The sequence below is a fragment of the Ovis canadensis genome, chromosome 12 (assembly GCF_042477335.2).
Source record: "Ovis canadensis isolate MfBH-ARS-UI-01 breed Bighorn chromosome 12, ARS-UI_OviCan_v2, whole genome shotgun sequence".
Lineage (NCBI taxonomy): Eukaryota > Metazoa > Chordata > Mammalia > Artiodactyla > Bovidae > Ovis > Ovis canadensis.
The window spans coordinates 90,492,095-90,503,259 of record NC_091256.1 but is presented as its reverse complement, the minus strand read 5'-3'; positions in this window follow the sequence as shown (position 1 = coordinate 90,503,259).

The following is an 11,165-nucleotide window of genomic DNA, read 5'->3' as shown; positions in this document are numbered from 1 at the left end:
CAGCACAGTGCTGCTCACAAGACTGAGCAGGGCGCCTCAGGTTCACGGTCCGCACTGCGTCTCCCAGCCCTCCGGGGTGCTATTAGCCCTTGGCATTAATCCTGGGCCACCTTCCTGCTTCTTTCCCCCTCTCCCCCACCCTGGCAAATCCTCCCCGACTGCTACCCCCACCTGCAAAGTCTCCTTCCTGCTCATCTTGACTCCTTTGCTTTGATCCTGGAGATGGCGTGTCCCTCCTGTTCAAAGCCAGCCCAGCTGTCCCCTCTCCCTGGGACTTCCACCACCTCCACGCTAGTCCTTCCCGTCCCTTCCAGACTATCAACACGTACACGTCTCCTGCCTGAAAGACGCATCCGCGGGCTCCGTGCTCACCTCTGACTCCAGGGGGTCCCCTCCCCGTCCCCACTTACTCCCGACCTGAGCCCTGCGCAGGCCGCGGCACCGGTGACCATCCCTGCGGGACCCCGGGCACGTCCCTGGCTCAGCGCTCTGGCCCCCCGCTGCTCTATGGGGAGGCGGGGGGTCTTCCTCACCAATAATGCAGTTTTCCGGGTGGTCCTGCTCAGCCCGCTCAGCTCCATCTACAGTTTAACGTCTGAGTTATCTCCCCGACACTGTTCTCACCTGTGGTTTTGTGGTCTGAATTCTAGAATGCCCATCTCTAGCCCAGACTTGACCTCCATGCTCTAGACCATCTGCCTGGCTTTCAGCTGGACCCTCCCTTCGGGGACCACAGAGACTGTCAAAGCAAACTCATCCTCTCCCGGAAATGGGCCGCTCAGTAGTCCCTTCATCTGGGCGGGTGGCGCTCCCACTGGCCGAGATGCTCAGGCTGGAAACCCGCTACACTTGGCAGCCTGTGGGATCCCAGTTCCCTGATAGGCCTCCAGGGAGCCTTCCTGGGGCCTAAACTCTTCACTGAGGCCCTTGTCCGCCTGCCTCCCTGGCCTTTAACCCCAGGTGGATTGGTGGGAGTTGCTGGCAGGGCCCCTGAGGCCCTGGGAGGGGTGTTGATGCCCCCAGACATGGGCTCACGGTGGGGGTGCCGGTGTAGGTGCCCAGATGGCCCTGCGTCCCCAGCAGGCGGTGCTGGTAGGAGCCGCCTTCTCCCCCAGGCTCCCGAGGGCCACTGCCCTGTCTGGGGGGCTGGAGAGCAGGCAGAGAGGGATGCCCAGGTCTGGCTTCTCTGCCCATCCCTGAGGACCTTTTCTCCGGTGCCAGGCAACTCCCGCGGGCCAGGGAGCTGGCAGGATGGGCATGCGGAGCCGGCCTGGAAGTGGGATGGACCTGGCTTCCTGACCCCGCTCAGCCCTTCCAATCCCTCACATCTGAGCCCATCTTCTCCATAGTATCCCGCAGCCCGTGGCCTCATCAGATGAGAGGCAAGGATGAAAACCCCCAGAAGGCCAGGCCTCCATCTAGCAACGTGGGCAGGGCGTTAGAAGTGGGTGCAGACCCCAGCTCTGCCTCTCTCTACACGGCTATGGAACCACCCTGCACTCACGGCCTCCCTAAGATCGCACGCCCCCCGCCCCGCCCTGCCAGAGGGCCATCCTCGCTGAGAGATCGGGGCCTAGGGCTCCAGAGACCCTGGCCCGTCGCTGGCCCACCTGTGGGAGCTCTGAACTTCCTGGGAGGCGGGGACGCTGCGGCCCTCACCTGGGCGTGGAGCGAGTGGCTGCAGTCGGGCTGACCCGAGGGACTCCTGCATCCGGGCGGCACCGTGGGTGAGGCTCCCCCGGGCGTCAGGAGCTTGGCCCGGCCCGTCGAACTTGCATGTGACCAGCGCAGACGTGCCCTCCAGACAGACGGGGGGACCCGGAGCCAGCCCCTGGTTCCCCGAGTGCCACCGCTCGAGCGAGGCGACTCCAGGTGGTGCCCGGGAGAGCGCTTTCTACCCTGGCGGTTATGTGGTCGTGTTAATAAATTAGGTCAAAACATCGTCAGCATGAACTGCATGTCTTTGTGAATGTCAGTGTGAAGAGTGCGTGAAAGGGGGCTGGTGGGCACGTGTAAGGGGAGTGTCAGGCGCTCAGAAATTCTGGAAGCAGCAACGTGCGGCCCCGTCAGCTCAGGATCCCAGCACCAGTTGGCTTCCGGGCCGCCGTCGGCTCTGACACCTCTCAACTGCTGTCTCCCCATTGGCCTAGTGGGTGACAGAGTACCAGGAGGGCGTCTCGTCCAGCTCTGCTGGCTGGATGCCGCAGCGGGGCTCAGACCAGTCTCCGCACGGACCCTGACGCGGAAACCCCGGACTTCCCCAGTCGGGGGAGGATTTGTCGTGTAGCAGCCAGGTCTGGCGGCACCGGGCCAGACTGCCTGGGTCCGGGCCCAGCGCTGACCCTCCTGGCTGCATGGCCTGGGGAAGATCCGTGTCTGTTTCCTCAGCTGGAAGAACAGGAAGAGGAACTGGTGTCACAGGTGAGTGTGTAAGTGCCCGGTGGGCGTGATTTGTGTCTACATCAAATGTGAGACGTGTCTCCCCACTGTGGCTCCAGGGTGCTGCAAGCCCGTCCACAAGGAAGCAGCTTGGGGCTCAGCCTGGGGTGAGGTGACAAGGAGGGGCTGGAACTCAGGGCTCCCTACCCCCATCTCCCCCAGGGCAGTGGGCTTTGTGTCAGGGCTGGGCTCTCAGGCCCAAAGCCACACCAGCCTGGCCTAGGCCACGTCTGTCCACTCTGGGTGCCAGCTCCCTCCACTGACCACCGAGGAGGGCGGCCTGGGTGGCCTCCAAGAGCCCCGCCGGCTTGGTGCCTGGGAGTGCTGGCAGGGTGCTGGGCGGTCCCCAGCCCTGGAGCTGCGTCCCTGGAGGGGCCACTGTCCTAGCTCCTGGTCAGCCCCGGGGGGTGCCCAGTGACCACCCACCCAAACTGGTCTTGCTGCAGTCCCCCTGGAGACAGGGCTGTCTTCCCCTAAGCGCGAGGACTTCCCCAAGGGAGGCCCTGCGTCCTCCCGGGTCCCCAGCCAGGCGCTCCCTGAGCCCCAGTCCACGGCCTCCTGCTGCACAGGTGCCCGGTTGAGAAGCTCTCCGGCCATGGGCCAGCTGCGTCGTCCCTTCCTCGGTCCCGGGCGGGCAGCCCTGGAGGACAGCGTCCCCACAGCTCTGGGCTCGGGCCGGGGCTGTGTGTGTGTCCCTGGAACGCGGGAGCCAATCACTGGAGGCGGGGCAGCCACCTCTCCCCCCACCTGGGGCCCATCCCAGATCAGAGGCGCCCCCAGCCCGCCCCCCACCCTCCCCTTCTGGGTGTGTCGCCGTTTGAAGCTTAGTCGGGTAGAGTGTACCTGGCTCCCGAGCCGGGCGGGGAGCCAGCCAGAGGCAGGCGAGGACGCAGCAAGGGCCGGCGGGCCCTTCCGGGGAACCGGTCCCCGTCCCGCAGCAGAGCCACCAAGCTGGGAGCAGCCCAGAGGGAACGGCCTCCTGGTACCCGGCCGGGGACACTCAGCCACCTGTGGGCGGGGCAGGCGCCCACACCGAGGGCAGCAGACGGGCCAGCCGTGCGGCCAGGGGCATCACTGCCAGTGGGGTCCATCCGTGCACTCACCCTCGGGACCACTGCCCGCTGCCCACCAGTCCCCCAAGACGGACGTGTGGACCTTCTGGGTGGAGGTCATCCCGGGAGGCGTCCTGGAAAGGAGCTGCAGGTGAGGGGTGAGGGCCGGGGGAGGCTGGGCCCGGGGCCGCAGACAGCAGTGCGGCAGGCTGGCGGGGTCTCGTCACAGCCCTGTCTCTCAGGGGCTGAGGGACCACAGGCCGCCGGCTGTGCTGGCTTCCCCCATCACCTATTAAATGGTACCTGCCTCGTCGCACTGCGGTGAGGGTCAGACGAGCCAAGAGGTCACGCTCATGTCCAGCACAGAACGAGGGCTGAGAAGTGCTTCCGTCGCATTCTCCATCCTGCCACTCATGCAAGCGTGGGCTTGCTTAAGCTCCTGGAAGCTCTCCGAGCCTCGGTTTCTCCATCTGCAAAATGGGGATGAAAAGTCACCTCCGGGGGTTAGTTTCAAGCACATGGCAGGAGCCCTGTGAGGGCTCCCTGTCAAGTCAGCTGAGGTCTGTCCCTGTTCAACCCCCAAGTTCCCTGCATTCAGGGCCCAGGCTTTTTACCCCGCCGCTGAAGGAAGCCTCTGCCTAGAAAAGTTTCACATTTTCGGCCCAGGGCCTCTGCAGAGCTGCTCTGCGCAGACGTTAGATGGCAGATGTGGCCTGTGAGAGCACCTGTTTGGATCAGTCTGGGGCACTCACGTGTGATCTCACGCGCGGGCACCCCTGGAGACCAGGAGAGGGGCCCGCCCTGCAGGAGGTGGCTGGGACGCGGCAGGCACGGGCCTCCTAGGGGAGCGAGGCACACGGGCAGTACGGGGACAGCAGGCCGGAGCCCCCCAGGGACAGTGTCCCCAGAGGCACAGGCCTGAGGGTGCAGGGAGAAGGAGAAAGCGGAGGGCAGGAGAGGGCGGGGGCGCTGTGGACACGGAGAGACCCAGACTGCCTGCAGGGGGTGGGTGGCCCGGGGTCGGGGGCACCCCAGGAGGGGAGCTGCCCAGCTGAGAGGGGAGACGGGGAAGAGACGGGGGCCGCGGGGCAGCAGACACGGGGGCGTGCAGCCGAGAGAGCAGTGGTTACAGCGACCTCTGGAAGAGGGAGCTGAGTGCAGAGGAGGGCGTCCGGGCTGGTGTGCAGGCAGGCAGCGCCGAGACGCTTCCTCGCTGGGTCCCTCAAGGGACCGTAGAGGCCGTGGTTGTAATCACGTTTTGACCAGACGCAGAGAGCTCCAATACTCTCTAAAACGTGGAAACCTCCTGAGACAGACAGGAGGGTCATGGGGTGTCCTGAACCCACAGGAGAGGGACCCGGGGGTGCCTGCCAGCCCACGTCCTCCCAGGGACTCGGGGTGAGGACCCTTCCTCATAGGGACGTGCGGATGGTCCAGGGAGGGGCATGCGTGTGACCCAGGGGAGTGCGCTTCTCCCTGAAGACCCAGGCCACGGCGCTGTGTTCCCAACGGCCTGTGGCCTGGCGTCACCTCCCACTGACAGATACCCTGGATCCAGGTGGCGGGGCGGGAGGGTGGCTCGGGAAATCTTGAATTCTATTCTGTGGCCCCCGAAGGTTTTTCCCCACGTGACCCCAGCCACCTAGAAGGGAGGCTCCCTTGTGCGTTGAAGGGAGCAGAGCTTCCTTCTCCGAGTCTGCGATGCCCGGGGCCTCGGGCACCTGGGGTTGGCATGGGGCCGGGGCAGCAGCCCTGGTGGGAGATGGGCACGCTGCTGGCCTGGCAGGCAGCACGCGGGGCTGGAGGCTTCTGTGCTGCCCCCAACTCAGGGTGACTGGTTGCTGGGTCAGATAGCAGCCCCCTCAGAGTCGCCTGGTTTAGGCTTATGGTGCCTTTACGGCCCCTGGAGGGCGATTTCCCTTCCTCTCTCTTCTCCCTGGTATCAGCCCTGACTAATCCCATGTGCCCTGAGCCCCCTGGAGGGTAAGCCCTGTGCCGGCAGTGACCGGAGGGCCTCAAGGGATGTGCAGTGGGCAGCAGCGTGCATCCCTCCGGCTGGCTGGACCCCGCGCACCCACTGACCTTGCAGCCAGGGTCCCGCCTTTGCTTCCCTCTCCCAGCCCCCGGCCTGCAACCCCAGCCCCATCCACTCCCACGAGGCTTCGGGCGTCTCTGAGCTCTTGCTACCCACACGCTCTCTGGAGTCTGCTGAAGGACCGCTTTATCCTGGTGAGGCTTGTCACATTAGCACTTCGGGGGCTCCGGGCTACGCGTCCAGACGTCCTGGCTCCTAAGCTGCAGCCCCTCCCCACCCCCACTTTGTGTGCAAATTACAGCCGGGGCAAGGGTTGGGATGGGCCTGCAGCACAGCCTCCTGAACCCCTTCCTCCTGGGTCTCAGGCTTCTCCTCTCCTCGGGCTGTTAAGAAACACTCGTTCCTGGCTGCGTGAGGACGCCTGGCCAGCCCCAAGGTGTACGCCAGCTTCTCTCGGATGCCACATTCAACATCCATCAGCTGTGTGACCCTGGGAGAGTGACTTCACCTCCCCATGCCTCAGCTTTCCTACCTGTAAAGCAAGGGTGACGATCGTCCCTGCTTGGAGGACTCAGTGACTGTGCACACGTGCACACGCGTGTGCCGGTGTGTCCACGCACAGGCGTCACTGAGGAGAGTGCCTCACACGGAGGACACCGCCCTGTGTCTTCACTTGCTCCTCACCTCCTTCGGCTCTTGCCTCTCAGATGCACGCAGTGAGCAGTGTCTACTCAGGAGCCCCAGGCCTGGGGGTGGATCTCCGCTCTGCCCTGTACCAGCTGTGTGACCCTGGGCAGCTGTGTGACCTCCTTGGGCCTCCGAGTCCTCATCGGTAACAAGGGGCCAGGGGCCCCCCAGGGCTGTAAGGAGCATGCTCAGAGCAGAAGTGAAATGCAAGGCATAGCCCTGCCTCGTCCACTCGCCTCCCCAGGCACAGCAGTCCGGGTGGTCCCCTGTGAGTGTCCCAGAAGGGGGTCAGGGGAGTTCGGAGCGTGAATCCCCCAGCGGGAGGTGTACACCGAGCGCATTCACCTTCTTCAGAGGCGTATGTGAACGCAGTTACCCTAGTCCTTCCAAGACCTGAGAAAGGGGCCGGGCCCTCGTGTACAGAGTCTCCCCTCTGGACGATCCCCAGGACAGACGTGGCTCTGGGAGACGCTGGACGCGGGGCTGGGCGGGGGTGGCACCTGCTGCCTCAGGCCCGCCAGAGCCACATCCCAGGATCTTAGTGCTCCAGGGGTCCTCCCAGGGCCGGGTCGGCCGTGCTAGCAGTACCAGCTGCCAGGGATCCCTGGCACGGGACTCACGTACGGCTGAGGCGTCAGTGCCCCCATTCTGCAGGTGTGCAAACTGAGGCCTGTGCAGTGGCTCCCTCAGCAGTCAGGCAGAGTCAGGACCCAGTTCGGGAGGTCCAGCCTGCAGCCTCGCCTTCCCCTTGTGGGGCTGCCACTCACCTGGGGCTCCTGGGCCATGAGCCGTTTCCGGGAGCCCAATATTCCTCCTGGGGGCTGGGGGCAGCAGCCTTCAAAATCAGCCCCTGTGACTCCCCAGCGTCATAAATGCTGAGTACAGTCAGGCAGTTGGGAAGGATGAGCCCCTCTGCCAACGCTGGCCCCCACGAAATCCTGTAAAGATGAGGACTCTTCCCTCAAGAGTGGGGCGCCCCTGCGTGGCTAAGAAGGTCCTCAGGCCTCAGTCTGGACAGAGCCTGGTTAGCCAACCCCCACCGTGTGACCCGAGCGCTCCCGCAGCCTCTCTGAGCTGCCAGCTCCTCCTCTGTAACAGGCTGAGGGCTCCGGGCCAGAGAGAGCAGGGCGCCCACCAGGCCGGCCTCAGAAGGGCCCTGCCCATGACCTTCCTTCTGTGCTCCCCTCTCCCTTCCAGAGTCCCAGGGCTCTGCAAGGCTCCTCTCCAGAAGTGGCTGCAGGCAGCAGCCTGGGGCAAACCCGTGACGAGGAGGATGGCATGGGGGGCTCTGGGCTGGAGGGCTCACAAACAGCACTGCCTCACTTGTTCATCACACGCCAGCGGGGCACAGGGGTTCAAACCAGGCACCCGAGCCCTGCGGCTGCCCGGGGAACAGGGCGTCACTCTCTAGCCTCAAGGGCGCTCCTTGATCGTGGTCGCCGGGCCTGGTGCCCCTTCTCCTTGCTCAGATCCAGAGTATCTTGGAGATTCTGAAATGATCATTGTTGAGTTGAACTTGTTGAATATTGGGGTGAGAAATGAGGTGACCCTCCTAGAAATAATTACCGGCTATCAGACAGACTCCCCAGGGAGACTGTGACTTTTCTTATTAAAAAAAAGAAAAAGCATTTGCTTGTGCTGGAGATTTTAAGGTGAAATTCCCTGAAATGTATTCTACCCAATGTTAGGAGGCTTTAGAGCCCCACCGGGGGTTTCTGAGTTAAATGCAAGCAGCTCTCTCCACTGAGGGGCTTTCTCTGGTTCGCGTCTCTAGGACAGGATGAAGGGGCTCGGTTCTCAAAGTGTCTGACCGCGGAGCACTCCGGGGAAAGCTCTCAACGGACACCTTCCCTGGAGGCAGGGGTGCAGCCCATGCGTGCTGTCGCTCCAAGTCCTTGGCTTCCTTACAGAGTCTCCCAGTTCAGGGCACCAGGGGCAGGGGAGGCTCTGAAAGATGTCTTCATGCAGGAGCCGACACACTCCATCAAGCACGATCTGCTGTAGGAACCCCCGAGAGGAAGGAGAGGCAGAGGGGTCGGAGAGCTCGCCCCCTCCAAAGCCCACTTCTGGGCCCGCTCTGGGTCTGAAGTGACACACTCAGCCCATTTCTGGCCTCAGTCCCCCACCTCTGGCTCCAGTCCCGGCGCAGACAGGCACAGACAGTGAGAGAGGCTGGAAAGGTGAAACTGTAATCTACCCTGCAGACGGCCCAGCCCACTCAAAGCTCACAGCCCCTTGGCTTGATCATGATGGCTCATCCCTCCCCAGGGCTACCCATGACGACCAGCAAACACCTCTGCAGCAGGTACTGTGCGTGTCAAAGATGAAGCGAAGGCGAGTTCTTGCACTTACTGTTCACAGCCTGAGTCCGGGGGCCATGTCAGGAGGGGCTCCAAGCAGAGGGCTCTCTAGCGGCCTCCAGGACACTAAGAAGGTCCTCACGTATCACCCTGAACAGAGCCTGGTGAAGGCCCACTGGGGGTTTGAGAGGCCCACTGGGGGTCTCTGGGTTAAAGGCAAGCAGCTCTCCACCGCCGGCCTTTCTCTGGGACGCGTCTCCAGGACAGGATGAAGGGGCTCATTTCTCAAAGTGTCTGACCGCGGAGCACTCTGGGGAGAGCCCTCGGCAGACACCTTCGCTGGAGGCAAAGCCCACGCATGCTGTCTCTCCAAGTCCTGTGCTTCCTGACAGGAAAGTAAGAGCAGAGGCTGGGGGAAGGGGGTGGGGGCCAGGCAACAGTGGACGCCTCGGAGAGTGAGGACCCTGGTGGGCAGGCCGTGCTCCGGAAGCCGTCAACAAGGAGCTGAGACGATGCGCCGTGGGCGGGGGGTGGCGGTGGGCAGTGAGAGCCTCTGGCAGGATGCAGACAAGAAGCTAATGGGGGAGGCAAATGCACCTGCTGCAGAATTGCGAGCGGCGGGGACGCGGGAAGGGAGCTCAGGACCCCAAGGAGCCCTGCCCGCGAGGAGCCAGGTCCCTAGAAGGGTGGAGAGTGTGGCTTCAAGCCCTAGCCACCAGCGCCTCGTGGGCGGGGACAGCCCCACACACACTATCTCAGAAGCATGCTCTTAGCTAGTAAGTTGATTCATGCTGACACAATCTGCAGCTTTTTTGTTCAAAATCCAAAATGTGTTTAATGATCCATCTTTTCTGTATCTGTATGTAATGAACAGGTAACTGATGTGAGCTGACCCACCCCCTCTGGGAGGTTAATGGAAAACCTCGTGGTTCTTCTCGGGGATCCTCCCTTAAGCTGAATTTTCCAAAAGTCCTGGGGAACTCAGGTCGGGGCAGTCCTAGTGGGTTCCTGACCTTGAATTTCAGCAAACTGGAGCTGCTATTGCTCCTCACCGCCACACAGTGTCGCTGTTGACACTGGTCCTGCCCAGTCAGGGAGCAGAGGCCAAGGACTGGTCCCCAGCCGCCGTTCAGATCCCGCTGGGGTTCTGAGGATGGAGGAGGAGCCCCGTTCTGGAGTTCTTAAGCTCAGGCAAGGGCCTTCTCACCGGGTTCCCGGGGGTACGGCTCCAGGTACCATCCTCCTTAGAGCATCCTCAAGGGGCATTATCTTCCCAGGACCACCTGGGGACCTCTGGCACCACTCTCACCTGGCAGGAGGTCAAACAGCACCCTCACCTGAACCTTCAGTAGAACAGCCCCTGCAACAGGAAGCACAGATTAGTAACAGCCCCGTGTCAGGTCAGCACCACCCTTCTGAACTTTTGATTGCAATGGGAAACTCTAGGAGAAATAGAGGGGGAGCTGGGGTGGGGGGAGACGGATAGGGGTGACAGTTCACGAGATCCCTGACTGTGGAACCTTGGGTAAGTCACTTCACCTGTATGAGCCTTGCCTTGCTCACCTCTAAACCGGATGAAATAAGCGTCCCTGGTGGCTCAGCCAGTAAAGCATCTGCCTGCAATGCAGGAGACCTGAGCTCCATCCCTGGGTGGGGAAGATCCCCTAGAGAAGAGAAAGGCAACCACTCCAGTATTCTTGCCTGGAGAATCCCATGGACAGAGGGGTCCTGGAGGGCCACAGTCCTTGAGGTTGTGAGAGCAGGACACAGGACTTAGCAACTGGACCACCACCTCGGAAGACTGGCGTAGGAGTAAAAGTGACGCTTCACTTAGAGCACTCAGCGCTAAGCCGTGCACATCGAGGGTAATACTGGCAGCTGTTATTGCTACTATTTCAGTGCGTGCTTTGTGCACGGCTCCATCCCAGTTCCCAGGGCAGTCCCATCACAGACGCCCTCTTGAGGATAACCCACATCCTGCAGCCTTCTGCCCCTCGCCAGGACAGAGCCTTCCACAGAGGGAAACACAGGCCACAGTTCACCTGCAGCCGTGGCCTCACCTGAGCTCACTGCCACGTTATCAGTCCGTCAGTTCAGTCGCTCAGTCGTGTCCAGCTCTTTTCGATCACATGGACTGGAGCACACCAGGCCTCCCTGTCCATCACCAACTCCCGGAGTTCACTCAGACTCATGTCCATCGAGTCCGTGATGCCATCCAGCCATCTCATCCTCTGTCGTCCCCTTCTCCTCCTGCCCCCAATCCCTCCCAGCATCAGAGTCTTTTCCAATGAGTCAACTCTTCGCATGTAGATGTACATAAATTTCTGACCTCTACCAAATTATATTCAAATAAGTTGAATTTGAATAGGCAGGGATCACATGGGAGAGGACAGTCTGGATCTCGTATTTTCATAAAACAAGAGGACTGATTGCAGATAATTCTGAGCACCCCTTCCACGCCAGCACTGGCAAGGGACCAAGGGGCACTAGCTAAGAATGAGAGAGTCCCTGCCCTCTGGCAGCTTACTGTCTGGCTGAAGACTCAGAGCGCACAGCCTCGATCACCCGTGTCGGGGGCTGGAGAATTCAGACAGTCAGCACAGGCAGGACTGGGAAGCAAAGGGGCCACGACCGGCCGGGTCTCTGTCAGCC